Here is a 27,207-nt window from a genome sequence, read left to right as displayed (position 1 = left end):
TCAAAAGCTGATATCCAGCAAAGGCCAACGCTGTAAATACTGACTCTTTTGTTCCTCACAAAATCATAGAAACGTAAAAAAAAATCTTCAGAATTAAACCTGAAGCGGTGCAACGTCTGAAACACAAGATTTTTGCCAGTACTTTTGGCCATGACTCTTCTTTTCATGATTAGACATGTGGTGGGTAAAATAAACTGCAAACCAGCAAGACGAGTACATTTCATCATCACAGGCTACATGCAAATTTTTGTGTGGTCGCCCTTATGCATTTCAGCTTGTCATGACTCGGAGACTTGGGTGCAGCAAATTGAGTAGAAGGGCATTAATTGTACACGAACGAAGTGCAAGCATCATCACTCTAACCTGTTCACAAAGAAAGCACATGGGCTGATGCAGCGGTGTAGTGTTTACTGAATGAAAAAGGCTGAATATGTTTAATTTCTCAGGTATTTAGATAAACAACTTAATACCTAGTGTATCATATTTGATACACTGTCTGGGTTTTTTTTATTTGTCAGAAGAATCAATAAACATCCTCACTTTCTGGCAATTATTTCATGGTTCAGGTTTTAAAGAGTTACTGCAATCCACTGTAGTCCAATATTTGCTATATATTTAGTTCCAGATATTTCACTGAAATTGTGACGCAACACTTCAGCCAACAAACACATTAGAGCCTTGCCACAAATTGCCAAGCCTTTGCATAACATGATGAGACATAAACATAGCAAAAGGACCAATGAGAGTCAGTGGGAGAAAGAGTGTGAGCGACCAAAAGGAGGGGTAATCAGAAGAGCTTCAGACCCAAAGAATCCAAAGAGAGGTGCCCCCCCCCAATCATGCACCAAGCCGACCTCGGCGGGAAATTGCGCTGTTTATAATTAATGCTCAATTAAATTTGACATGGTCGCCCCAAAGCCTCTGTAAGGTAACAGATTAGTCTGCACAGCTGGTCCACATTGGCTGTGCTGCAGCAGACTCTAGAGTTACCGTGTTAAGGTACATTCCCTTCCTCAATGATAGTATTTATGAGATTTGTTTCATCTCTCTCAGCCAGCCCCTGAATAAGAGAGAGAGAGAGACGGTAACTTCACCATTTGATTATAGCAGAGCAATCACTGACACTTTGTTAGCACACACACAAACACACACAGGAGGAAATAATCTAGGGAATCCTTCTGCACGTGTGCATATTAACTTCTTATTAACAACACATGTTATCTGAGGGGAGAAATGATATGTTGACAGTGAAATGCAGTGATGCGAAATCTGTGCCGTTATGCCTTCTGTCTGTGTCACTATGTGCAGATATTTATTTAACAAGGGCTTCGTCGATGTCTAACAAGGTTGGATGTGCTGCTAGGAGTTGGTAAAAGCTCTCGTCTTCTCTCACAATGTTTGCCGTGCAATTAGGTGAGCAAACAGACGAGACTGATTTGTCATTAATAAAGAGAAGAAACTTTTTTTAATGGAGTCTTTAGCTAATGAATTTTGAGCATCAGTATTGTGTACTAATCATTCATCTGCACCACTTTGCTGTTACACGGTAGCATTTCAGGAATTATCTTTGAGAAACCATCTAGATCTCTGTGAAAGAGTTGAGCTTTTACAGGAGATAGGCCAATAGTTAATACATCACATCTTCACCAGATAATGATAAAAATCCTTTTTCAATGTTTTAGTGTCAAATTTGAATTTTGACCAAAAGCCTGGGGTTCAAATCAGGCCTGGAACTATTTTTAAGTTGGGTTTTTTCTCGTTGTTCGGTTATGTTTCAGAAACAAAGCCATTGGGAAAGATTATGTTTTGGGTTCAAACAGGCAGTTTTACAACAGCAAACACATGTTGGAAAGCTGTTTTTGACAGGTTTCCAGCATCACAAATTTTACACAATCTAAAGGTGAAAACTGGAGGTGTAACTAGAGCTCACATGTAACTATGAGCAATTATATGCTGCTTGCACATCACCTGTGATGTCATTATTTGTAGAAAGTTGGGTTCAAGTTTATTAGTATCTGTTTTAGTATCACTAAGGAAATACAAGAGTAAAAAAGTAAAGTAAAAGTGAAATAAAAAAAACCCATGAGCATAATTTTATCTGATATTTAATCTGTAATAAAAAGAATAAATCTGGGATTATTAATCCTAACCATATCTCTTTTCAGCTCTATATCTATTTCCTGGGAAGTGAAATAGAACCTAAACTAAATTCTTTTCTTTGTTTACCCCATTACATTTTTTTGAAAGAACCAAAAAAATTCTTTATTATAATATATGAAAATTTGTCTCATAGTAAAAAAATGTCATAACAGAAACGGTGTTACAAGCAGCTGATCTAAACATTCTTATATAAATGTCGCACATTTGGTGTTTGGTTTGACCTAAAAAGCCAAAACATTAACCCCTCATTGTTACTCATTCTCAGTCAGCTTGCCTTCACCTGCGACATTCCTGCGCATAGTTTTATATGCATACCTGTGTGAGTTCTGTTTGTCGAGCGGTCTTTGGTGTTGTTGACTCTTAGTCAATGTTTACCTCCCCTGCGTTGTGTTGCGACAGGAACTGCAGTGGACACACAGGAGGCCATCGTGATAAACACCTCGGCTGTTAATTTGGGGTTGGGATCTGTGGTAATCGATACTAAGCATTTGTTCACTCGCTGGGTTTGTGTCAGAGGAGAGGTTGCATGTGCTGGTTATTGATCAATGTAATGACCTACATGCCAGGAAAAGAGGCCTTTAATCTGTGATCTGTCATGAAAAAAATGTGGTTTTGTTTGGAGGTTTATTACATGAAGATCTTTGCTGCTGATACCTCGTGTATGCAGGTGTGTTTGACTCCCCGTTGATGTCTTCTGTCATTAAAGCAGAAAGTGGAACCTGCTCTAATGTTTGGATAGTGATGATGTTCAGTTTGTTTTGTCATGAGAGATACAAAAAACCCTGCATGATCTAAACCGGCAACGAGAGATCAAAGGTTAAATTAAGTTGCGGCTTTGCAACCTGCTAACACGACAGGATCAGTTACCTGTTCATTTTATAGTAACCCTTAAAGGAAAGACAACTACATCACAGCTGTGAGAATACAGAGAATTTTGGGGGATTCGAAATATTGCGCTGCTCTTTTTTTTAATACAATCGAGCCATTTCAAATCTTATAATTATACATTATACCACAGGATTGTTTTCATACTGACGTCACTCTTTGTTGCTTTAGTCAACTCATAACTCTCATAAATCTGAGCAATATGTTGCATGACGGTTCTTGACCTCATTGACCAAACATTTAAAAAGTATGGATAACAGAAACCATTAAACACAGCTCCTTGTGATCGAGGCCAAAAATACATACGAATACAAAGGTTAAAGTTCATATCAGTTGTTTTGTTTTTGGTAGCATTTGTGTGCGTGTGTGTCATCATTCTGTTGATAGCTCAAAAAGTTTTGAATGAATAATATAATATAAAACTTTGTAGGGAGTGGGGTCATGTTAATTAATTGAAATATGGCTCGAGCCACCGAGGTCATCAAGCTCAACTTGACAATTTATTGGTCGAAAATTGACAAAAAGGCTAATAGCTTAAAAACTGTGATTCTTATAAGTGTGCTATGAATTGTCAACACATTAAAAGTATTGAATTAAGTATAAAGAATTCAAACCTCTGATCTCTCCTTTAAGGTCAACAGATTTACCTGAAGGATAATCGAGCTATTTAAACTGTTTCTTATTGTCATTGCTTGAATTGACAACATGTAGGTATATGGGGAATGATATACAGGGATTCTAAATACCTCATTACTTTGGACCTCTGACCTCTTCTTCAAGGTCAAACAAGGTCAAGCTTTCATTAAAAAATTTCTTAGAATTATAATTTTTTTTTGTATTTGTAACATTTAGGAAATGATACTGGTGTGTGGGGATTCTAAATATCACATTTATGTTCAAATATCATGCCACAGTTGACCTCTGACCTCACTTTTACATCTGCATTTCTTTAAAGTTGACCCCAAAAAGTGTTGTTGCTTTTAAAGTATTTTCAAGAGAATGAGCTACCTAGTTAGTTAGAAATATACTGTAGTATATTATAATTATATAATAAACTCAAGCTTCATGTCCAGTTATTTACAAATCAATACCAATAATCCGCATTACCTACGCTTACACAATGTTTTTCAATCAAAGGAAACCTCTGTCATGTTACACTTTTCTGATTTGTACTGCAATACAAATTTCTTTATGTGCATTTAAAAAGAACAAAGAGTACCAAGCCTTTAAACTATAAGTGATATTTAACCATAAATTCATAGAGCACTTTAGCCTATAAACCCAAAGCACTTTAGACGAAGACACAAGTCATGGTGTTTTTATACATGTAGATGAAATACTTTTAGATGTTCTACTATTATGAACTATTTATGGAGATTACCATAGAACAATAAAATAAGAATAACAGTGTAATAACAACCAAACAGCTTATAGTATTATATGCTAAAGGTTACACTTTTTATAACACATTACAGTATTTTTACTGTGGCTATAAAAGTTAAAGGATGGCAACACTAGTTTTCATTGTCAGTGTTTTGCTGTCATTTAACAGGGACATTTGTTATGGTGTACTTACACATATCTACATTTTTATGGTGTAGTATTTTATTATGTTTACAATTGGGCATTAAAAATCATAACATTTCAAAAACAACTATGTCACTGTGGAAATGAAATGCAACATAATGAGCAAAAAGTTTTACTAAACATCTAAAAAACAAATGGGGTTGGTGTGTGTGTGTGTGTGTGTGTGTGCGTGTGTGTGTGTGTGTCCTCAGATCCCTTGTTAAATAATTGTCTTTTGACTGAAAAAGTGACTTATCTTGGCAATAAAACGATACATTATGTTACATTTGTTATCAATGAAAAATGGTTGACACACAAAAAAAGTCTTCTAGTCTAATTAGAAAATAAAGATAATAAAATCTATGAAAAGTTTTACGATTGATAGCTCTAATTGTACTATTTGTCTTCATATGTGTGTACAATTATACTACATGGTTAAATAATGTACACAGACTAAGTTAACAAATCCCAGAGGCCCGGGTTGACATTACCTCAATATTTTGCTCATGCGTCACAGCTTTTGCTGTGAAAGTCAGGTCAAACTGGTCCATCTGTCAGTCGGACTGCTGTTTTTCCACCCATAACCTGCCCAAGGTGTTAAAATGAAACTGACACATGTGACATGTAAGTATGATGTTTGGCGTCAGTGGGAGGCACGGCTCCGGGGCGTCCGGCTTGTGCGCTGTCTAAAAACTTAGACAGGAGCTCAAGTTATGCCTCATCGTTTGGGACAAGTGTGTGTTAGAAAATCTGCGTGTCTGTGCGGTGCAATAAAGTAAAATATGTTTCTTTTAATGAGTATTTAAGGCCTTAAAGCTAGTGTGTCAATCTTGAAGATATGATCTGTGTTTAACGGTTTGTAAGCGACTTGTTTCACTATCTAGAGTCAATGTTACTGACGCTGATGACATGATTACTGATGTCAAGCAGGAAAAATGTTTATCATGTTTACTCATTTACCTCAGTGCTTTCAAAGGCACAATATCTGCTTTTAAGACACAAACATAATATACAGCTGAGGAAGGAAATTTTAATTGTTGTTCATTGAATTTTATCAATAAATTTTTTTAAACTAATGTTAGAGCACAGATTGCCAACCTTTACTATCAAAAGAGTCAAAATATCTGTATGGAGCTGCAAAACATATTTAGGCCTTATAATAAGTAGGTCAGTTAAGTAGGTAAATAACAATTAGCCTTTAATGAACTAGTTTGCAGTGGGCTATTTATGATTATTTGAGACTTAATTTGGTAAAATGACAAAAAGTCAACAACAAGAACAATTGTAAAGTGGTGTAAAAACATATTATAGTGTGCTGGCCTCCTTTGACAAGCTATAAAGTTGTGTGAAATTAGACAGTCATAGTTAGGGGAACTCAGGATTAGCCATTGCCAGCTATATGCATAAATCCAGGCTAGGTACAACAGTTGAGGTTTATCAAAATTAAGAGGATAAGATGTCAGGTGATAAGAAAGGGTGAAAACATTTGTTTGACAATCTGAAATATGTAAGATCCGGGGCAAATACTTTTTCACAGCTCTGTACACAATTGCACAGAGTCATGTGAAACTGTATTTGTTGACATAATGCTATGTGTCATCAATGACAGACATACAAAGAACAGCATTAAAATAGTTACCCCAAGCACACAGCTCTGGCTACGACCACAGCAGCTCCACTCACCTGCTGTTCAAACCTTTATTCGTTAGGGGCAGCCAATCAGAAGAATGTTGGTAGAGGTAGAGGATATGATAAGGGATCATTTCATACAGACGATGAGTTGAGGGGGTGACAGGAATAATAAGGATTATTTTAAATCATGTATCATACAAAGCTACTCTAATGGAAGAGTCCAAGAATAAAGAGCACTGATGCATCTCTTACTGTGGATTAGTTAGACACAAACACACAAAAACACATCAATCATGTATTTTGTAACTGTAACTCATTTTATTTCTAAAAAGGGAACTCATCATTAACAAACTTATTTGCTTAACTTCCTTGAACACAACGTTACCAAATCAGTTTGTATCATCGCTGCTTACTGATGGGATACTGCCATGTTGTAACGGCACATCATGCGTTAAAGATGATGAAATGGCAGATTGTTGTGCAACACTGCCTCTTCCCACTGCTGTCAATGTCTGAGAGGATGGATTTGTGAGTTAGTGTTTTCGAAAGTCTTAGTGAGAGCGGGACTGTTGTCCTTATCTGATCTGCATTTTAGCGTGGAGGAAGCAATCCACTGTCAGCAGCTGCTTGTGTAAACCAGGGGTGAAGCTGAGGAAAAGAGGAAGTGTCAGCTTGTGTGCAGAACAGGCTTGAGAGCATTTTCAATTCACACTGAAAGGTTTCTGCAAAGTTCACCTCCTGATAGCTGAGTTTGCCGCCAAGAGGCCAAATTTCTCTCCCGTGTAATGTTTTCACAGTAAGATAATGCAAACACACACAAAAAATAAGTTTTTCAGTACATAAATATGTTGCTGATTCCCTTTTCAATGTGGTCTAAATAACAACAGTGAAAGGCATTCGGTGTAAATGCCTTTGACTCTAAATAACCATAATACACATTTTATCTTTCTTTATTTGACGATTTGGGTTTTTGGAAAATGCACCTTAACCACTAAACTTACAGCAACCTGTGGATAGAGACTCAAATAATGAGGTCATAACAGAGATAGGGTGAAGAGCTTGGTCATTTGAAAGGACCTTCAGATTAAAAAAACTCAGTTAAAGTGGTAAAGGCATCTCACTAGGCATCTTGCTGCCTCCTAGGTGATGTTTTCCAGTTAGTATCTTGGTGCCCTGGCTGGGGAGTGGGAGGTCTGGGCATCTTTGCTTAGATCTGCCTCAAAGACCCGGACCCAGATACCTGGCAAAAAGATGGATGGATCATCATATTGGAATTTAAAGGACTTACTGATTAATTGAGATAATAAATTAGATGTTAAAGAATATTAAAAACAACAATAGGTTCAAAGTCTAGATAAACAAAATACCTACTTATGTGGTGGTTTATTTCTAATACAGTTAAAGTAAAACCAACATGTCTGATCCTGAGCAGACTATATGACCGCTAAAGAGAGTTTTGTGTATTTAACAAACCCTTTTTATTCATTGTTTCACTTTATTACAAGTCATGAATTTACCAATCATGGTTTCTGGAAAGTACCTAAAAATTACAGTTTACTGTAAATTTGTGTCTTTACCTTAATTGACTGTCTAAACAAGGTTAAAAAAAAAAGAGTCACAAAACAATAGATTACACTTTTAACTCTTCAGTAGCGCAGATCAAAACTTCACAGACTGAGCCTATATTCGTTCAACTTTAGCCCTGTTTAGAGATTCTTTAGGTGGCATTTGCTCCACAAATAGTTAAATGTTCTCTCTGATCCTCTGTAAATGTGGTCTAAAAGAGCGCAGTAAGCACTTACAGGTCTGTGCATGAGTCCAGAGCTGTGTAAGAAAGTGCTCTTTGTACTGCTGCTGCTGCCGAGTGCCAGCTACTCATCACATGTCACTGGTTAGAAGACTGAGAGAGCAGCTATTAAAAGGTTTTGTGCATATTCTGAGATTTCTAATGTTATTCAACTTGTAATTAAAGAGAGAAGGGATTTCTTCAGTGCGTGTATTTGTTTTAGACAGTTTGCATCGGCTTCATTCCTTTGGATTTTTTTATTAATAATGTGCAGTAGCTGAGCAATTTGCCAAGAAGATCTACAAAAAAGCAAAATAACAAAATACACGCAATTATTCCAAATTTTACTTAATAAGGCAGAAAAAATTCCAGGAGTTTAATGAGGGTGACAATACATCCAACAAACCAACAAAAAACCCCAACATTAATTAATTTTATTAACATTTTCTCCAGATTTCTGCATGTTTGATATTATGCTTGATGTATTTAGTGCCTCATTAGTTTGTTATTCAGTAATTTTGTAAGTTTAGCTCGTCTAAACTAATATATGCACTCAAAAAATTTAATAAATTATATTGCCGTTATGCAACAGCCACTGTAGCAGTAATTTAAGTCTGGATTTGCCTTTGTGACACAAGCAGGGTCATGTCATCATGGGGGATGAGGAGGAGGAGAAGGAGGGTGTGAAGGCCGGCCTCCTCCCTCCTCCTCCCTCCTCCTCCCTCGTTAGTTAGGAATTTGTTTACCCTCCGTCTCAAGCCGTGACCTGTAATGGACCACGAAGCCCTCTGGTCAACACTGGATTACCCAAGAGCCTCTCCTGAGGGCGAGGAACACACATGCACATGTGCACAAGCTACATACTGGGCGATAGGCCGCCTAAGCCCTACTGATAACAACCGTTACTAATGGCAATTAGCCCATTAGATCCTTGTTAATGCTCAATGACTTAAAGATAGTTTGGGTGAATGAATCTGGGAGTATTTGGTCAATGTGGCCTATCTCGTTTTACCTCTGTGTCCTTTTTAGAAGATATAAATCCCTGTTCAAACAGAAGGTGATGATGATTTCCTCACAGTTTACCAGGAGTGATGTGGTTTGAGGAAGTTGGTCGATGAGTGCTTTAACATTTATGGCATGCAAAACTTTCAGAAATGAATATCGGAGAAGAAAGTACTGCCTCTATATCTGAGTTAGGAAATGAAATGAAACAGAAATGACAGAATTCTGCATCAGATTGGGACTTGAGCTAATTGTAACTTAAATCAAAGGTCAGAAAATAAATCACTTTAATTAATATAAGGGAGCCTGCCATAGCTTGCTATAATGGCAAGTTTTTATAGAATTTTACATTTCCATTTTTAACAACTACCATTTATCCATCAGAATACACAGACCACACTGCTGAACACCAGGAGCCAGACTACCTGAGTATCTAAGTAAGTACCTAAAGCTTAAGTGGTGATCTTTAAATTTTGTTGGTGTGTTCAGTGTCTGTCCACCTCGAGCTCCATTAGAGGACTTTGTGTTAATCCGATTCTGCGCCCCCCCACCAGCCCCAGGCCTCATATGTAGGAGATAGGATGGCCGGGGATGGTATGAAGGCTTGGAGGGAAGCCCAAACACTGCTAAAATAACTCACTAGCCTTTTTCCCCCCTCCCTGCATCCTTTCTGTGAGCAAAGACAACACACACATACCTGTTTGATGAATAGGAGTTTCTGCCTGGTCTGCACTGAAAACACCTTGGAGTGACTCATTCTGTACACACAGACAAAGAAGAAGAAGAAGAGGTAGAAGAAAGCACGTAGATGTAAAAATGGGGAGTGTTTGTGTTCCCTGCATCAAAAACATTTGCTTACCCTTTAATACAAGGCCAGAGTTGTACTGAACAATGTTAGGGAGTTTTTTTCCTCTTGAAGGATGTAAAAAGATAATGCCTTTGTGAATATTTTGCCCCCCTAATGGCCCCCCTTTCAATCAGTGTCAGTGCTCTTCCCTGACAGCAAAATACATACCAGTCGGCAACCATCTGTCAACCACTGGGAGGGAATAATGCGTGTTTGCCAACCAGTTTCTGAACTGTTGCTGCCAGTCTGTGGGTAAAAGTGGTCCCAAAAAGGTGTCCTGCACCGAAAACTTTCTTTTGCTTGCTTTGGTCACCTCCAGTTTGCATGGAAGACAGAAAATGTTCATCTTCAAAGGAAAAACTGTGCCTTTCTGCTGCAGCCAACACGTTTCAAAAGGCACAACTTTTACTTTGAAGTTAATGTGCTTCGTTCCCGGTCTCAGAATTTGAACTCAGTGCCATAGATGACTTTGCACCTAATTGGTTGTAAGTGGTTGTATTGTCAAATAGCATAATTCAAACACCACTCAATGGTTTAATTTTTGCCAGTGCAGTAATTTGCAAAAATATTGATCTGTAAAGTAGATATTTTAAGAAAAACTGCTGAAAAATGGCAGAACAATTGTAATACTCTGTAGTAATTTAAAAAAAACAAAACAAGCTCCTTACTGAGATACCACTTTGATTAGAAGTAGTAGGAGTATTTATTAGTATTTATATCTGTTATGTTGCATGTTGGGAACATTTTCTGCATCATAAACAAGGAGTACACAACAGTACGAAAGTGTCTTGTCTGCGGATGGTGACCTGTGCAGAGACAAGTGCAGAGGTAGAGGAGGGGTGGGGTGAGTGGGTAAGTGGCAGCTACCTTGTGACGGAGAGGAACGGATGAATTATGGGACTTTTGCATCAAGCCTGGTGGTACGGTTGCACAAAGTAAACTTCTTGGAAGGGAGTTTCCCTTTAAAATGCATTCATTGGAAAAACAAGCTGGGTCTGAAACAAAGAGTAAACAAATGTAGATGAATAGGTGGACGACATGTTCTGTTTGGTGGGGCGAGGAGTGGTGAGTGAAAAGCAAAAAAGAAAAATGCTGTTTGACATCTTTTACTTTAGAGAAAGTTCACTGTCATTTCGTGCCAAGTGAAAATATCCACTGATGCACTCTTTAAAATATGCCTTAGTCCAAAACAAAGTATATAGCAGTTGAAGGGAGACGTCTACAAGAAGATTTAGTGACAAATATGAAAATTCAGGGAAGAGAAGTTAAAACTGGGCAAATGACACGAATGCCTGTACAGTAAAGGCAAAAACAACTGAATAAACTCTTGCACAGTGGCCTTGCTATTCAACCATTTACAACACTTAAAGTTATGATCAGCTTTTACCTGAAATGAGACCGATGCTCAAGTGGGGAAAAATCTTTTTTGAACAAAGCCTACAGTATCTCTAAGAAGTCATGGGTGCTGCAGTGTTTATCAAAGGACTCGGCTGTTGTCAAAAAGACAGATAGTCACCCTTTGTCAACATTATTTTACGTAATGACCCTCATTATTTATTTGGTGACTACAGTTGGACTGACCTAATGTAGGCTGCAAGCACGTTTCTCAAAGCTCTGACAACGGCATTCTCTCTAATGACGCATCCAGCGTTTCACCAGGACCATGCACTGCATGAGAATCCAAGCGTGAAACACACTAAAGCAACAACGGCTAAGCAAAAGCTTTACGTGACACTTTGAAGTGCATTTCATCAGGAGATTACCGACAGGAGGAGGAGGAGGAGGAGGAGGGAAAAGAAGATTGCTCTGAATTTACTTCATGGTTTTCTGGCACACTGTACACATGGAAAAAAGCACTGAAATATAAATTAATGAAAGGAATTTGCCATTTCAGACGGTTTCGCCCTGTCACTAGTCTTGTCATGGTAACTGATGCCGTGAGCAAACACACTCCCAACAAGCACGACATTAAAACTTAGATTCCTTCAGTTGTTAATGTTTTACACAGCTAAAGCTCATAAAACAATAGCAATAGCTCAAATGCCAATATGTCATATATGTACGTTGGTTTGAGTCCGTGCCATATTATCTGCATGCACGTCTGATTTCGGGTCAGACGTGACGCGCTGCGTTGCAGTGCTTCATCACTGCACTGTGCAGCAGAGATGTTCGTCTGACCAGAAAACTCTGGTCTGAAGTGCGGAGCACGCTTTGATGTGAGCCTAATATGGCTTGTAAAAAGGGGGATCCTGCACTTTGAAGTGTTGCCTGACGCTGTCCAGACACAACTGCCTAAGTGTATGTGTGTATGTATGTACAGAACTTGGGCTGTAGTAGGTCTGTGAATGTCATCCCAGACTTATAAAAAAGTGATGTAAACATTGGGAGAGAGGCCTAGATAGGAGAGAGGTCATGAAGGAGACTGCTGTCATAGACCAGGTTATTACGTTCTGCAGAGCATCCACTAATTATTTTATTTAAATTTTTGTATATAATTGAACCGTTAGTGAATTACGAGCTGGTTTTCCACCAGAATTTAGGGCAGATTTAAAGAAAAAACTGCAAATGAAAAGCAGATTATGTACTTAATTGCTTTGTGCAAATTTTAGAAGTTGCTTCAGCAAGTTGGAGAGCTGCTGGAGGTAACTCTCAAATCAGCTACCATAAATCACTGCAAGAAGAAGAGGAAGAAATCAAGAAGGCTGCAATATAATGACACAATTAAACAGCAGTAAAACATTAAACATCAGCCACTTCTTAACATACCTGAGGAGTACATAATTGATGCTTTATCTAGTGCAAGTTTGTTTTTGTAGCACTTATTGCAGCATCACAATTTTCATATATTTTAGTCCAAATATTGAGAAAGAACAAGATGAAAATGGAGAATGCAGCAGCTGGATGAAATATACATTTCGACTTTGCACTGGTTTCTACGAGCACTATTAACTATTATTCTTGTTTTGTTCATCATTTTATGCTTTAAACTTACCGTTTTCGCCCATGTAGAGATTAATTTTCTATTTTCAAATTGTTTGGTTTAAGTTTTCTCCCTCTGGATATCACTCAGTATTTCCAGATTGCATTAGAGTTAACTGGGTGATTGAGAAATTATCGCCACAACCCTAAAGCTAAGATAGTTGTGATAAGTTGTGATAAATAGATCATATTATAATATATGTGCCATCTTGTTGGCAAAGTGATTTTTAAAGCATCAATCAAAATACCAATAACACTCAATCACTCTGATTGGGTATGGGGGCTATTGAGGGAAGTGGGAGCAAAGATGGAGAAACAAAAACACAATAAACAAAGAGTTTGTCTTTTAATTTGCACGTTCCTAAAATCACGTTTTGATTTTTTTTAATCACACATAATCCAAATGCTATGTTGCATGTATGTATCTTTCCAAAAAGCAAACAGGCTTCATATCACAAAAACAGAAATCTATGTAATATTTTGTACACGTGTAAACATTAAACTTAAAAAGTGTGTGACTGTCTTAATATATGATGGTTTGCAAAAACTTTATCTGACCAAACAAAGGTATTTTTTTTTACTATTTTATGGACCTAAAGGATCCTTTCACTATGTAATAAGCTCAAACAAAGATAAAGAGCTGTAACGACAGACATAAAAACCCCAAAGATCTTCAGATAACACATTAAAAAGGGAGTTACTCAGCCTTGGCTCTTCACAGCCAAGTTATAGCACATATTAAAAGAGCTGTGACTTTGAATGTGTCCGGTATATTGACCAGTGTTAGTTGACAGCAATTATTAGAAGTAGAGAAAACACCTTTAGCTTGCAAAAAGTGCTAAAAATTCACTATGAAAAAAAAATGTGAAGACTAAGAACATTAAGATTAACTTTTAGCCAGATTCTTGCAGGCAGGACCTGGGAGTTGGTATGTTTGGCAGGGCGTGGTGTATAGGAGCTGGGGGCTGGAGAGTATAGATCACAGTGCTAGTGAGGAGGAGGTCAGGGCCAGTGCAACTAACTCTTCTACTGATTGTTATGAAGGGCCATGTGTCAGCATCCATCTGACCACTTTATAACTCTTGCCTGTTCCCTGCGCCTCTCTGGCAAAAGGTCCTAATGCATTCTCTTTGACCTTGCTGGTGTAAATCAAATATCTGGCCTCAGATCTTGTCAAGCTGCATGGTGCTGTATGTGTGTGTGTGTGTGTGTGTGTGCGCAGGGGTGTGTGTATAAGGGAAGTTATGTGGGCCTGAGTGACTGAAAGAGATTTAAGAAAAGAAGGAAAGGAGAATACAGTTTTGTTACTGCTGCTCTCAAATGAGCTAACCAATCTAAAAATAGCAGACACCGGCAGCAGGAGCTATGCCAGAGGTAAACACGCATTCGGTCACATATATTTCCCATGTTAAAAATAAAAAGATAAGCCTTTGATAAGATGAAAATCCTATGATGAGGTCTGAAATGGAAAGAACTCGGTGGGGTTTGGGTGATGGTAATGGTTTGGATTAAAATAAGCACTTAGCAAGAGTTAGCAAGATTAATGCAATGATCTGTGCTAAAGGAAGTAATGCTGACAATCGGTTTAAAATAGGTATAAAAAAAAAACAGCCCGCTGCATTAAAGTGCAAAATAGCGTTGGCCACTCCACTGACCTCCATATTCCTGCACAGGCTTTTTGGCTCTGGAGCTATGTCACCAAACTTCCTGCTTTGCTCCACATATCATTTATATATAGTCTTTTAAGAGTGCTGTCTTTTGGAAAATTGTTGATTGATTTGGCCTCATGCAACCACTTAATGGTGCTTACCAATAGAAGATACCCATTGTTCATCATACCAGTGAGGTCTTTTTAATAGGAGGTCTCCATGTTCGGTGAGGAAAAGATTGCATATGTGTTTTTTCAAATTATTCACTGGGAAAACTTCTAAAGATAAATAAAGCAATGCTGGCATGGGCGTTTCTATTGCGCTCATTTACACAGGCAGAAGTAAATAAAAGTTAGCTCTGACCTGTGATGGCCAGAGATGGCTAGTGATCAGAGCCAAACAGGAAATGTGTCAATGTAGGAGATGAGATACACACTGAATATTCAGATACACTGACACTATTTTATTAAATAAAAATGCATTGTGTACTCTTTATTTATATTAAAGAGGATACATCTGGTGGTTAGTACAATCACATCACAGCAAAAAAAAAGCCCTGGGTTCAAATCCAACTGGCCAGATGGGACAATTCTGTTTGGAATCTGCTTGTTTTCTTCATTCTGCTACGACAAGGTCATAATTTGGCATAAGCAACATGAAAGCATGGATTCATCCAGCCTTGTATCAACAGTTCAGGCTGCTGCAGTGGTGTAATGATTTGGGTAATACTAACTCAGCATCATTTAAACTCCAAAGCCTACCTGACTGTTGCTCCTGCCCATGTCCATCCCTTTATTCCATCTTCTGTTAGCTCCTTCCAGCAGGATAACACAGGATGTCACAAAACTCAGATAGTCTCAAACTGATTTCTTGAACACGACAGTGAGTTCACGGTACTCAAATGGCCTCCGCAGTCACCAGATCTCGTTCAATACAGCACCTTTGGAATGTGGTTGAACAGGAGACTGACATCATCAATGTGCATCCAAAACACCTGCAGCAACTGTGTGATGCCATCGTCTCAATATGGATGAAAGTCTCTGATGAATGTTTCCAGCACCTTGTTGAATCTGTGCTATCTGTGATTAATTACTGCACTTCTGAAGGCAAAGGGGTTAAAAAAAAGTCAGCAAAAATGGATGGTTTTTACCAACAAAATAGCAGACAGTCACAGGTCAGTGACAGAAACTAGCCAAGTTCCTGTCAAACTTGGCTAGTTTCTGCCCAAAGCTGACATCAGCTTCTGTCAGTGATGGACTTTTAATGTGGCGAGACATTAAATTTCCTGTGACACGGTTTAACTTTTTAATCAATCAACACCAAACACTTTGAGAAATGTACCGTGCAACCACATCAATGTCTGCAGCTCGGAGAATATGGACTTTAACCGTTAGTCCAAGCAAAAAAGAACTGACATTTAGCCATGAAACCACAGATGGTTTTATCCTCAGATTAATATTTTTTAAGAAAAAGTACTGAGAGTATAAAAGTTAAAAAAAAAAAAAGAAGAAGAAAGAAATGAGATCCCTTTAACAATGACTCTATCGTGCTGCCTTTGTATTTTAAAAAAAAACCCAAAAAACTACTACTTTGGCATTAACATACAATAAAAACACACTGTCTAAATCTAGAGTCAAATGTCTTGGTGCACTACTGGCCTGTAAGTTTGGGTGTGTCTTAAAATAACTCAAAGTAGATTTATACACTCCTGGACAAACATGTCGTGCACGCAAAGCCCGCCTACTGAAATACATCACATACAGGATTTACTCCTAAAACAGGAAGGTAGCAGCGGATCCATCACAACAATGATGTGAAATAGGATAAACATATCAATAATAATAATAACAACAGCAACCTTTCTTTTGTGGATAGTTTCCATGTCATTATGTCTACGATTGCCAGAAACTCTGCTCTCAGCATTCCCAGCATTCCCATGTAGCTCTTGACCCCTGACAGCCTTAAATTATTAACATTCCCATATGGGCTTAAACCCCCTGATCGCCGCTTGCAGCTACACTTTTCATGTGTTTTTCATATTACCACAAGAATTGACACAGAAGATAAATATCTTATTCTTAATCAGGGCCTGTGTGTGTTTGTATTTTAGGCCTCTGACTTCCTGTTTATCTGTCTTGAAAGTCTCACAATCATGTACTAAATTTTACTTTTTGGAAAACTGCAGTCAGAAAACTCTTCATCTATCATGCCAAAGCCCTTGCAGTCTTCTCAGTGAGCACCTGAGGCCAATGGGGGGCAGTAGTTTGCCTCTTTCCACTGTAAAAACAGTGACTCAACTTTCTGCTGCTGTCTTTGTATCCAGCACCACTGACAGCACACAGGGGCCAACTGCACAATGGGTTATGAATGAGCTCCCATTTATCACAATTAATCAGTGGGCCAAACCCATTAACTGTCAGCCGGAGGACGAGTTTGTCTTTGTAAGAATGACAGACTGCTTGACTGTTCAAATGCTTGAGACGGCCCCAGTCAGTTGAGGAAAAGTGGGTTTGAAACAGAGTTGGGATCTGTTTGTTTATGGTTTTTTTGGAAAAAGTCATTCTTCTTTGTAGTTTCTTCAAAGAACCTTTAAAGATGTGTATTTTCTAAAAATTCTGAACAAAACCTGCTTTGTGATTTGATTAATTTGAAAACTACCTCCGCTTCATTTCAGAGCTGAAACAAGCTTTTTAAAGTATATTTTGAGATACATATAGTCATTTTTCATGTACTGGTCCTTTTTACTCTAATGCTCCACTGCATTTTAGAAGAAAATATAGATTTTTTTTAGCAGTTTTCCAGATTTCAGTTATGAGTCTATTTTTAAAAAACAGGATAAAATGTGAAACAAAGTAGCCACTTAATGTAACAGGATATTAATTTGTGACAATAAGCTCAATTTAAATACACAAAAACAACAAAAGGGCTAGAGTTAGAGTAAATCATGTAGAATGAGTTTTAATGTGAGTTTCATTTATTAAAGTCTATTAATGAGTTGCTAAAAGTAAAACTACCTGTGCTGAATTTTTGTAACTTTTTCCTTGAGTTTTATATATTTTGAGTTCTATATGATATATGTTTAGATTTACAGCACATGAGCATCATTGCATTCAGTAAAGTTTTGCCTAAGAATTTTTAGTATGGCGTGACCGTTATCCCAGACACTCTATGAAAAAGGTGGGGTGAGGACATTACCATATCATTTTGCATGATTTTTGATTAAAAGTAGCATGGATTAAACACGCGAGCCAGTATAGCACGTGCTCGGTCAATAGCCCGTTGGTAACGTCTTAAAAGAGGAAGTCGAATGATAAGTATTTTAATCAAGTTTGAAAGAACGTCTGTAACATGTCTGAGTGGCCGAACTCTCAAAGTCTTCCTCAAACAAAACTAAATCTATCTTCTTTTCTGTTTTTTTCTCCCCTCTTTTCTCCTCACTTTTCTCCCTCCATAACAAACACCACATAATGATTTTGGGTATCTGGTAGATCAAGCAGGGTTATGCCAGCAGCTGTGTGGTGGTTGCTGGGTTGCCAAACCAAACAGAGGGGGGCTCTCAAAGTCACCTCTGCCCAAACATACACCTAATCCTTCCAGCACTGGCCAGATCACAACTCTCAAAATGCACAAGACAGTTTAAAAATAGAGAAGGAGGACAAAGGTCAAATCTACAGAGGGATTTAAGGCCTTATCATTATCACGGAACAGCAGAGCCGAGCTGCAGCCCTGAGAAAGTGCCTCTGTGTCTACCAGAGCTGGAGGCAGGACGGGAGGCCTGTGCATGACTAACAGCAGGCAGCAGGAGGAGAGACAAAGTAAACGTCCATACTGACCCAAGGCTTTTTTTCTTTCTTTTTTTTTTAAAACCAAGGTTAAAAATCCAACCTGTAATTTTGGGCAATATAATTACAAGTATCTTTACTTCTACTTTGTGTATTTTATTGAGTCAACACTAAAGGCCTACGGCTGCACCTTTAACCTCAAAAGAAGATCCTCAGCAGCTCTAAATGTCACATTTTTATGTTTGGCCTATCACATGTGCATATACAGCATATAGGAACTTCAAGCTCACATGCAGACCTCAAATAAAATAATCATGAAAAGTTTGATAAACATACGTGCCTAAAGGTAACTGTCTATCTACTATCTACTAAAAAACTGTCAGAAGGCCTTCCTACTTGAGTGTACATTTAGAGGAAAAGCGTGAGGGCCTGCTTTTAACTCCAGGAAAATCCTTGGACAACATGAATGATAAAAATCAGGTTTTTCCTTACTGATCAAATGGAAAAATGCTGAATCTTAGTAACAAGGAAGCAGATGGCGGTCACGCAGTTGTGTCCTTGTGTGTGAACTTCATGTTATCAGCAATTGTCAGTATGAAGATCACTTCAGGTCTGATGAAAAGCATTTGCACAGGCCATTGAGGAGTGGAGAGAGAAATCCCAGCAACCATATCAAATACAAGCAGTCAGGGTGGCTCAAGCACTGGCTCTGGGCTCAGGGGAGGGCTGCAGAGCTGCTGATGGATACACGATGGAAGAACAATAAATGAGCTTAATTGGTTTGTTACATTTGTGTTTTTAGTAGAATCAGTTCTGTTTTAATATTCATATTAATTTGGGCAAAAACATTATACAAGAAATTCTCTGCATGTATTTTATATATGTAGTTTCAGTACTTTACACTTCAGTAAGTGCATTGTATTTGGAGTACATTCAAATGATGGAAAAAAAAAAGTAGTAAAATACACATTATAAAGCGAAAAGCAACTGAGCTAAGGTTACCTTGCTGCAAACTGAGAGAAAAAACATTTTGTGCATCAATCAGAACCTTTTCCCTCTTGATGACAGTGAAATCCCTCATAGCCCCATTATGGTGAAGCTGCAGCACAACTTTACTCCAACCAGTGGAGGAATTTGATTAAAATTGTCTGGTTTTGTAACTAGTTGGCGAAAGTGACCACAGTGATATTAAATCAAAACCTATTGACATGTACTCATTTTTTTTTTAATGAAATCTCCAAATCTTTGGCACACCAGTCATAATTCTGCAAGGCTTTAGCCACACCATGAGCAGTTAGCAGCTGGTTTATTATCACCTTGTTGTAGCTTAGTGTGTATACATACACTGTATACAAAGTTATTACAGACATGAAAGCACTTAAGCCCACTGAAGGAAAAAGGGTGTTCAGAGGCTTGATAAAAAAAATCTCCGTTATTTCAAGGGGAGTTGAGGGCTTTATTGTTAGCTTTTGGCCACAAAGCTGGAGTCAGAGATGCTTTAAAAGTAAAACTCCAAAGCTGACCTTTAGGCTTCAATCAAAAACAGACCTTTGGTTAAAAATGAAGGAGGAAAGAAGGAGGGGAGAAGAATTTACCGCCCTTTAAGACAAAAAAGAAGCAGAAGAAGAAAGAGACTTGGCTCTGTGTGAGAAAGACATCATGAGGTTTGTTCAGAAACAAAAAGAAGTGAGCTGAGCTGATGGAGATTTAAACCTGCAGCAGAAACCTCAGCATTTTGATTATTGTCAGTTTTTCATTTTGCACTAATAACTGATCATTTTACTGCATTGTTTAAAAAAGAGAGAGAAAAAGAACGAAAAAAGAAAAGCGTTCATGTCAGCAGTCTATTTGGTTTAATTACACTTATTTTAACTTCCTGCTCAGCTTTTGAACTAAAACGCCAAACACGTTTAATTTGACATGGCACTAATAAACAGACCACTGGTTAACCCATGCATGCAGTCTACCCACAGATGCTGTTAACTTTTCCACGACAGCCTTTATTGTGAGCCACCACTAAAAGCTGAAAATTATTTTGTGCAAGAAACGGCGATTAGCGACGATCCGTGTGCGTCTTCATTCATTTTAATATCGCGACAAGTGAATTTTCCCTCTTTGAAATAAAAAGCCACGAGCAACGCCAAACGACTAAAAATCTTATGAGCTAATTTGCTCGGAATAAAAATCGGCTTTCCACGGATGATTCAAACAGGCAGACAGGCAGAGAAATCCGACGTTAATTGAACCTCGTTGACATTTCACTCCGCTTGTTAATATTCATTAAAACACGAGCAAAAACCTTTAATCAAAAGGAAACGTCGACAAGAGACGCTTTTTATTGAACCAGAGAAGACATCGGGGTTAAAAATACAATTAGGATGACGTTTAGACAAAGTGGAGGAATTTAAGGGGATTAAAGCCAAAATAAGAGTTTTTCTTTTATTAATGAATAAAACAAACAAACTGTGACACACGTTGGCAGATTCAGGCTCAACTGAACGTGATTCATCATAGAAATATAAAAAGGAACATTTACTGTTTCATTTTGTCAGTTACGGTTGAAATATTTTTCAAAAGTCCCTCACCAAATCCAACTGTAACTGTAAAGAAGTAAATAAATCGTTTCTTTATAACGGTTTCTTATACCATATTTCTAATCTAAGGAAAACTATCTAAAGGAATTTAAAATAATTAAACATCAAAAAAATATACACAGCGTAAAATTTATCTGGCCTTAAAAAGTGCCTGCGTGGTTTATTTTATTTTATTTTATTTTATAAAATATGTGGGCATTCGTGTATTTATATTTCTTCCTGAAAAAAAAAGGAACTAATGCTTCTTATTTCATACACACTCTTAGAAAATTAGGCTACTTAAACCTTGTCAGTTTAAATGTCCACCTTCCCTCTCCAATTAAAGAACCGGAAACACAAAAGGACGGGAAGATAAGCAAAATAAACATTGCTTGCATCTCTAATCGTATTCTAAAATATTACAAATGAAGCTCCTTATTTACCAGGAGCAGAAAAATACCCCACTTAACGAAAATAATACTGGGAGAACATAATCCCGCACTTCAGTTTTTCTGACCCCAAAAAAGGCAGAAAAGAAGTCCCAGAGTGCACCGCGGAGGACATAAAGCGTCACAAGATGAAACCGTTTCGTTGTTTTGGTTCTCACAGAAAGAAGAGGAGAGAGATTATGATCCGAAAACATGAGGCCAGAAGAGCAAGGAAGATAAAAAGAGTGCAAATATCAGAAGTGATCATCTAACAGAAGCCAGAGGAGGCAGCAAATGTCACCTGATCTGATGGACACGGATCGATTTCCAGGCTTTAAACCTCAGTCTCCAGCTGAGGACGCATTATAGACATGAATCATCCCTTGGTGTATGCGTGCGCGCGCGCGCGTGTCATCGAATATTTGTCTTCCTGAAAGGAATTCAAGTATCTTAACTCGTGGTCTTAATGCTTGAAATTATTCTTAGGTCACTGCGCTTTAAAGTCTTGAAATATGTACGTGGATGCCCGCTCTTTTAATTAGACCCAATATATCTGCTGAGGTATCTATAATTTCAGAACAAATCATGTTGTCTCTTTTTTTTTGTAGCCTGTCTGATCTCGAGAACTTTCAAAAACACTTTTAAACGTGCATTTATTTATTTATTTATTGAGCTAAATCAAATTAAATACATTAGTGTGAATGATTTGCAATTTAGTCCGTTTTTATTAGAAATGCATCAAATGCCAAAATGTAACATCATTTTTTGTGTTTATAACACCAATGTATATTTTAGTGTAACATCACTGCACCATGCAGTGAAATTTATGTAGTCTTTTCTTTAATTTTTTTATTATTTTAAATCTATTTTCATATACTTATATAAAAAGTGAATTAAAAAAATGTGAAAGCTGCTCTGAACTGACCCGACATGCAACTCTACTTGTGCTGCAAGTACAATCTTTTATTGTTCAGGCTTTCATAAAAATGCAGACAGCAAGAAATGGCTGTAAATCCCTTTGCTTCAGCAGTGAAAATTACTAGGAAACATGAATTTAAAGGAGATAATGCTAAAAAACAGAACAAAGAAAACCTTTTAAAAACCAAACAGCACGCTTTACAGAGCAAAGGGGTGAAACAAAAACAACAAACAAATAAAAAGAAGAATTTCAATGATGTAATAAGGACTTTAAATTTATACTGAAGTCTCCCACTATGTTAGAGCACAGTCTTACCTCCAAACAGGCAGACAGAGTGCTTTATAATAGAGTCCTTACTGTCTTATAAACCCTGCCAGGCTGTTCTCTGGGCCAGCAGAGCCATAAGCCCCACACACACACACACACACACACACACACACACAAAGCTCTGCCTGCCTTCTATAGGAGGCTTGTGCAGCAGATGTGGGGTCAGCGCTGCAGGGCCTTACATAAGGCCTCGACTGAGCCGAGCCGATCTTTTATAGCACTAAAGCCTCAACCTGGATCCTTTAATATTGTTTAATTAGTTTTCAATTAAAGCAATAATTACAAATGAATTCAGTTCAACCAAATAGTCCTAATAAGATTCATTAAAAAAAAACCTTAAAGATTAGCAGATGTGTTTGCGGAGATAGGAAAAAGACAATAGACGTGCAAAAAACTTTGCATGTAGAGCGGAAACATGTCACCCGAAGCGTGTTTGTGCATTTTAACTTGATTACCTTTTTTATGTGAGCATATAAAAATTGAATCCTTCACAGCTTTGGAATACCAGGACCGAAAACCTCATGTTTCACTTATGTCAGTACTGGTCCGAACCCTTTTAAGGCCATTATGCAGGTTTTTGTGTGTTTTTCTGTTGTTTTTGTTTTATTTTTGTATTGAATTTGCTGAGCCAGGAAGACATTAACAATGACTATAACATCTTGAAATGTGTTTTTAAATATGTAAACTGCCCCAAACCAATTAATCAAAAAAAATAAAAAAATATACAGGACCCAGCAAAAATGTACACGTTGATTAGGTTTTTTTCTCTGACCCCATGGTTGCTAACGAGCCACTGAGTTTACTCATCTTGCTTTTTTGTTGTTTTATGGTCTAAAGTAAAGGATTAGCGTTAGTTAGAAAAGTAACCATGGCAGCATAATTACAAGCAAGTGTTGAATTGTATTGTTTATCCAAAAGTGCACTAGTTTCCAAAACATGTTGCCATTCCTACCTGACTCTTAGTGGCGAGGCAAAGCCTTCAGTGTGTCTGGCTCAGGCGGCGGGGCATTTGAGATCACAGCTGCTGCAGAGCCGGGGGGAAGGCACCCAGCTAATGCAACCAATTAAAGCCTAATCCAGTGATGAAGCATTGTCTCAGGAAGATAACTGAGCTGCTAAGTGGCACTGCTAATGACAAGGGAGAGGTAAAGATCACTGCTGGATAATGCTGAACACCCTGTCTTTATGGAACACAATCAAATGAAAACAGTGTGATAGTGAGAAAACAGAGGTAGAGGTCTGGAGAACACAGCTGGATGTAACTAACAGGAAGCATGAAATCTGACAAATTTGCCAAAATGTGCTTTTTGGGGGGGTGGGGTTGGACAAACCTTTCCAGAAAGTGATAATGAAACAACAAAATCTGGCAGCGCACTCAACGACAAACCTAGAAACTGCTTTGTCCTAATAAGACTAAATCTTATTTTGACACAGGATACTTCACCGTGTCATAGCTGATTTTTTTAGGCTGAAATCCTTTCAGTCAGAGTTTTGGCTGCCTTAGTTAGGAGTAGGATACAGGTAAACTGGTTTACTTTCCCAGGCATGACTTGTTTAATTACTAAATAAAAAGTAACATATGTAATTAATTCTTTTTGTATATAACACAAGTAAGCTTGTATTATGTGCAAAACCATTACTCGATATCCAAAAAAACTCTAAAAGGAGGCCGTGCACACGTGCAATTATGCAGCTAGGAGAGCTGAAGCATGCTCCACTTTTAGTGTAATCTTGCTTCTTTTGTGAGGTAGCTACACAACATTTTCTGCACTCCAGCTGCACTCCAGGAAATTAATTGCTCCTGAACCAGTAACACAATTTACAAGAGCGCACAAACACACATGAAGGATCTGAACCATCACGCACAACTTTTTGAAAACTCAGCTACAAAAAAGTACTGCAGAGAAAAGCATACACACTGACCTCCTCCAAAACATCAACACACCACACAGCCCGTACTGTGTTAATTCAGCAGGCTTCCTCAGGCTTAAGCCAACATTGTCGTGCAGATTAAAACGTTATGGTGTTTAGATGCAAAAACAAGATTAGCGGCAACTTCATCCACACCTTCTTGCTGGTGCAGAACACACAAGCAGCGTCAGAGAGCTCCATTTAGACAGTGAGGCTGCCGCAACCAAATATTTGACTGTAATTTCAAGGTAACAGCATGAATGTAGGGCAGAAGCTGTGGTGTGGTAACATGAGCTACTAGCCAACATTAAATGGAAAAAAATACCTTTAAGTTAGATTTAAAATGACTAAATATTGTGTGATGTTTTCATGAATTAGATAAACTGCTACCAATTAAACGTTTGTTGACTGCATGAATGCAGCATAATGGAGAAAAGAGTCCAGTATTTTATTTCTTTGTCCTTACGCTGAGGCTGAATTCTTTATTCTTGGTTAAACTAAACCTGCTACAGCGCAAAGAACAAAACACTCTGAATAAACATATCTATGTAGCTCGTTACGCATTATTCATAATTACAACTTTACCTTAACTTAGTTCATTTAGAAAAAGACGTCCGAGCCTCTGAAAAACATGCATTTCAATCTACAAAGGCAGCTGGGTAACTTAGATGTTTAGAGTACAAAACATTTTAAAATAATATTTCAGCCATACCTTCTAAAATATGAAACAATCCTGCGCAGATTAACTGCATTGCTACTGTAATTGCAGTAAATCACAAATTTTTGCACAAATACGAAACATACATCTGAAGTTTTCTGCTCTCCTCTCTCCGTGTCTGTTTTCTTTTATTTCTGGGGGGTTTTCACATTTCATTTGTCTGCACACAGAGAATATCCATGTACAGTTTATCTGATGACGTTATGCTTGAGTAGGTAGTGTTGTGCATGGTTTTTATAGTTGCCAGGAAGCTCATATGCTACATACAAAAGTTCATATGTTCCTTTAATATTTGAGTAAACTTATCACGTTTACTTAACTTTCAACCCAACTTAATAAAATCTAATAAAGTATATTGCCAATTAACTGCCTAAAGAGTGAGATCTGGAAAAACTTATGTTTGATGTGATTTAGATTCTTGATCTCATCCCTTTGTTAACTGTTTCAGGTTGTTGTGTCCTTCCCGCTGTTTCCTACCCGAGGGGGTTAATCCTGCTTGAAATACATCTACTGTGTCAACTTTCTCTCTGTGTGTTGTTGGCAATCTGTTTAAGAACTAATATTTTAACCTGCAGAGAGAAACACCCCACCCCACTCAAAAAAATGAGTGGATTCTCCCTTTAAGCATGTAACACAAGCTCAGTAATCAGCCCTCCAAGTGCTTACAGGCGTAGCACTGTACAATCAACTGAAATTTGTAGGAACGGAAAGCCCTGGCAGGGCCCAAGCACCTGAGATCATGTCTGTTTTATTGGGGGATAAATGTTGCCATTGACATTGTGGAGGGGGGAAAACTGAGCGTGGTCGCACAACTCTAATTGGCTGTATTAACATCATCATTGCTGAATGCCCGCTCCTCCCACTCTGGCTCCAATTCCTGAGATTTCATTGGTTAAATCAGCATTCCAGTGCAATTTACAAGCTACCTCAGGGATATTTTTTTCCCTCTCCCTCCTTTACTAGTTTTTTTTTCTTCTCTCTGCCAGGGCCTAACAAGCGTCATTGTGTGCATGCATGCATGCATGTCTTTGTGTCCTGTGTTAGCTCTAACTGTTTGCTAAATACAAAGAGGCTTAACGCAGTGGAAGATTTGAGTGCAACCAAGCCCACTGCGCAAAGTGTCGTTGGAGTGACGTCTTTATAAGTCATTTTTGGACGTACAGTTTTGGTCCACTGAAGGGGTTGTTTTGCAACGCCAGGCGACGTCTTTTTTTCGATGTCTATTATACTTCTAGTGTTGATGTCCATAGGACCTCCGTGTACGGGCTATTTATAGTCCAAATGTGGTTGTTGTGGACATCTTTTCAAGGTTAAACTTTTTATACTGCTTCCACATGTATAGGCTCTGAAGTCCCCGGTTTCCAGAGGGTGGAGATCATGTTTTCTGTGCAGAAACAGTTTAGTTTGAAGGAATCTCAAAGGTGGCATGAGCTCTCGACTTAAAACAAAAGTGAGCAGCTGCACAGGAGATTTGGAGCAGAAATGTCCTAAGCTTCGCACAGACAGTTTGCAAAATGTGCACATCAACAAAGACTGTCGAGCAGATAGTCCAGTTCTTACATAGCCACTTGCACAAACTTCTCACACTCACTTCCTCTTACACAGCTCTTCACAATAAAACAGGAGACCAACCTCACTAAAACAAAAACAAACATATATATTGCAAATGTTATGTTAAACTTATTAAACACATTGTACTCCTTTTAACATGAATTCCCATTTTTTTTCTACATACTTTAACCATTATTATTTGACATTTAACATGGATTTCAATGTTTTTAATATTTCATAAAATCTTAATAAATGTCAGTTTTAATCTGATTACACGCACATAAGTCTAATAATTAAAATAAACCAGTTAAAGAAAAACAGGAAAATTTAAAATAGCAAACAAAACAAAAAAACCCAACATGTACTGAATAAATCAACAGGCTAACACATAATAAATCATGTTTGTTTATATATAATCCATATTTATATCTATCATATTGATTACAACAATGTTTAAACATCCTAAGTTTAAATATTGAACATCATATTTAT

At 37.8% G+C, this 27,207-nt stretch overlaps 1 long non-coding RNA gene across 1 annotated transcript in view; it reads right to left on the bottom strand.

The window, feature by feature from the left end:
- Nucleotides 1–6,539: 6,539 nt before the first annotated feature.
- LOC146379481 (uncharacterized) overlaps nt 6,540–27,207 on the bottom strand; it is a 70,483-nt gene continuing 49,815 nt past the window's right edge. Inside the window, exons 3-6 of the long non-coding RNA XR_014801437.1 lie at nt 10,746–10,873; nt 9,729–9,789; nt 7,365–7,483; nt 6,540–6,891 (exon numbers count right to left, since the gene is read on the bottom strand). This is a non-coding gene — a long non-coding RNA (uncharacterized LOC146379481). The remainder of the gene's footprint in view (nt 6,892–7,364; nt 7,484–9,728; nt 9,790–10,745; nt 10,874–27,207) is intronic.

Source organism: Perissodus microlepis, chromosome 10, assembly GCF_051167445.1.
Source record: "Perissodus microlepis isolate ML-2025 ecotype Zambia chromosome 10, ASM5116744v1, whole genome shotgun sequence".
Lineage (NCBI taxonomy): Eukaryota > Metazoa > Chordata > Actinopteri > Cichliformes > Cichlidae > Perissodus > Perissodus microlepis.
Note: the sequence above shows the minus strand (reverse complement) of the source record. Positions and strands in the feature narration are given on the sequence as shown.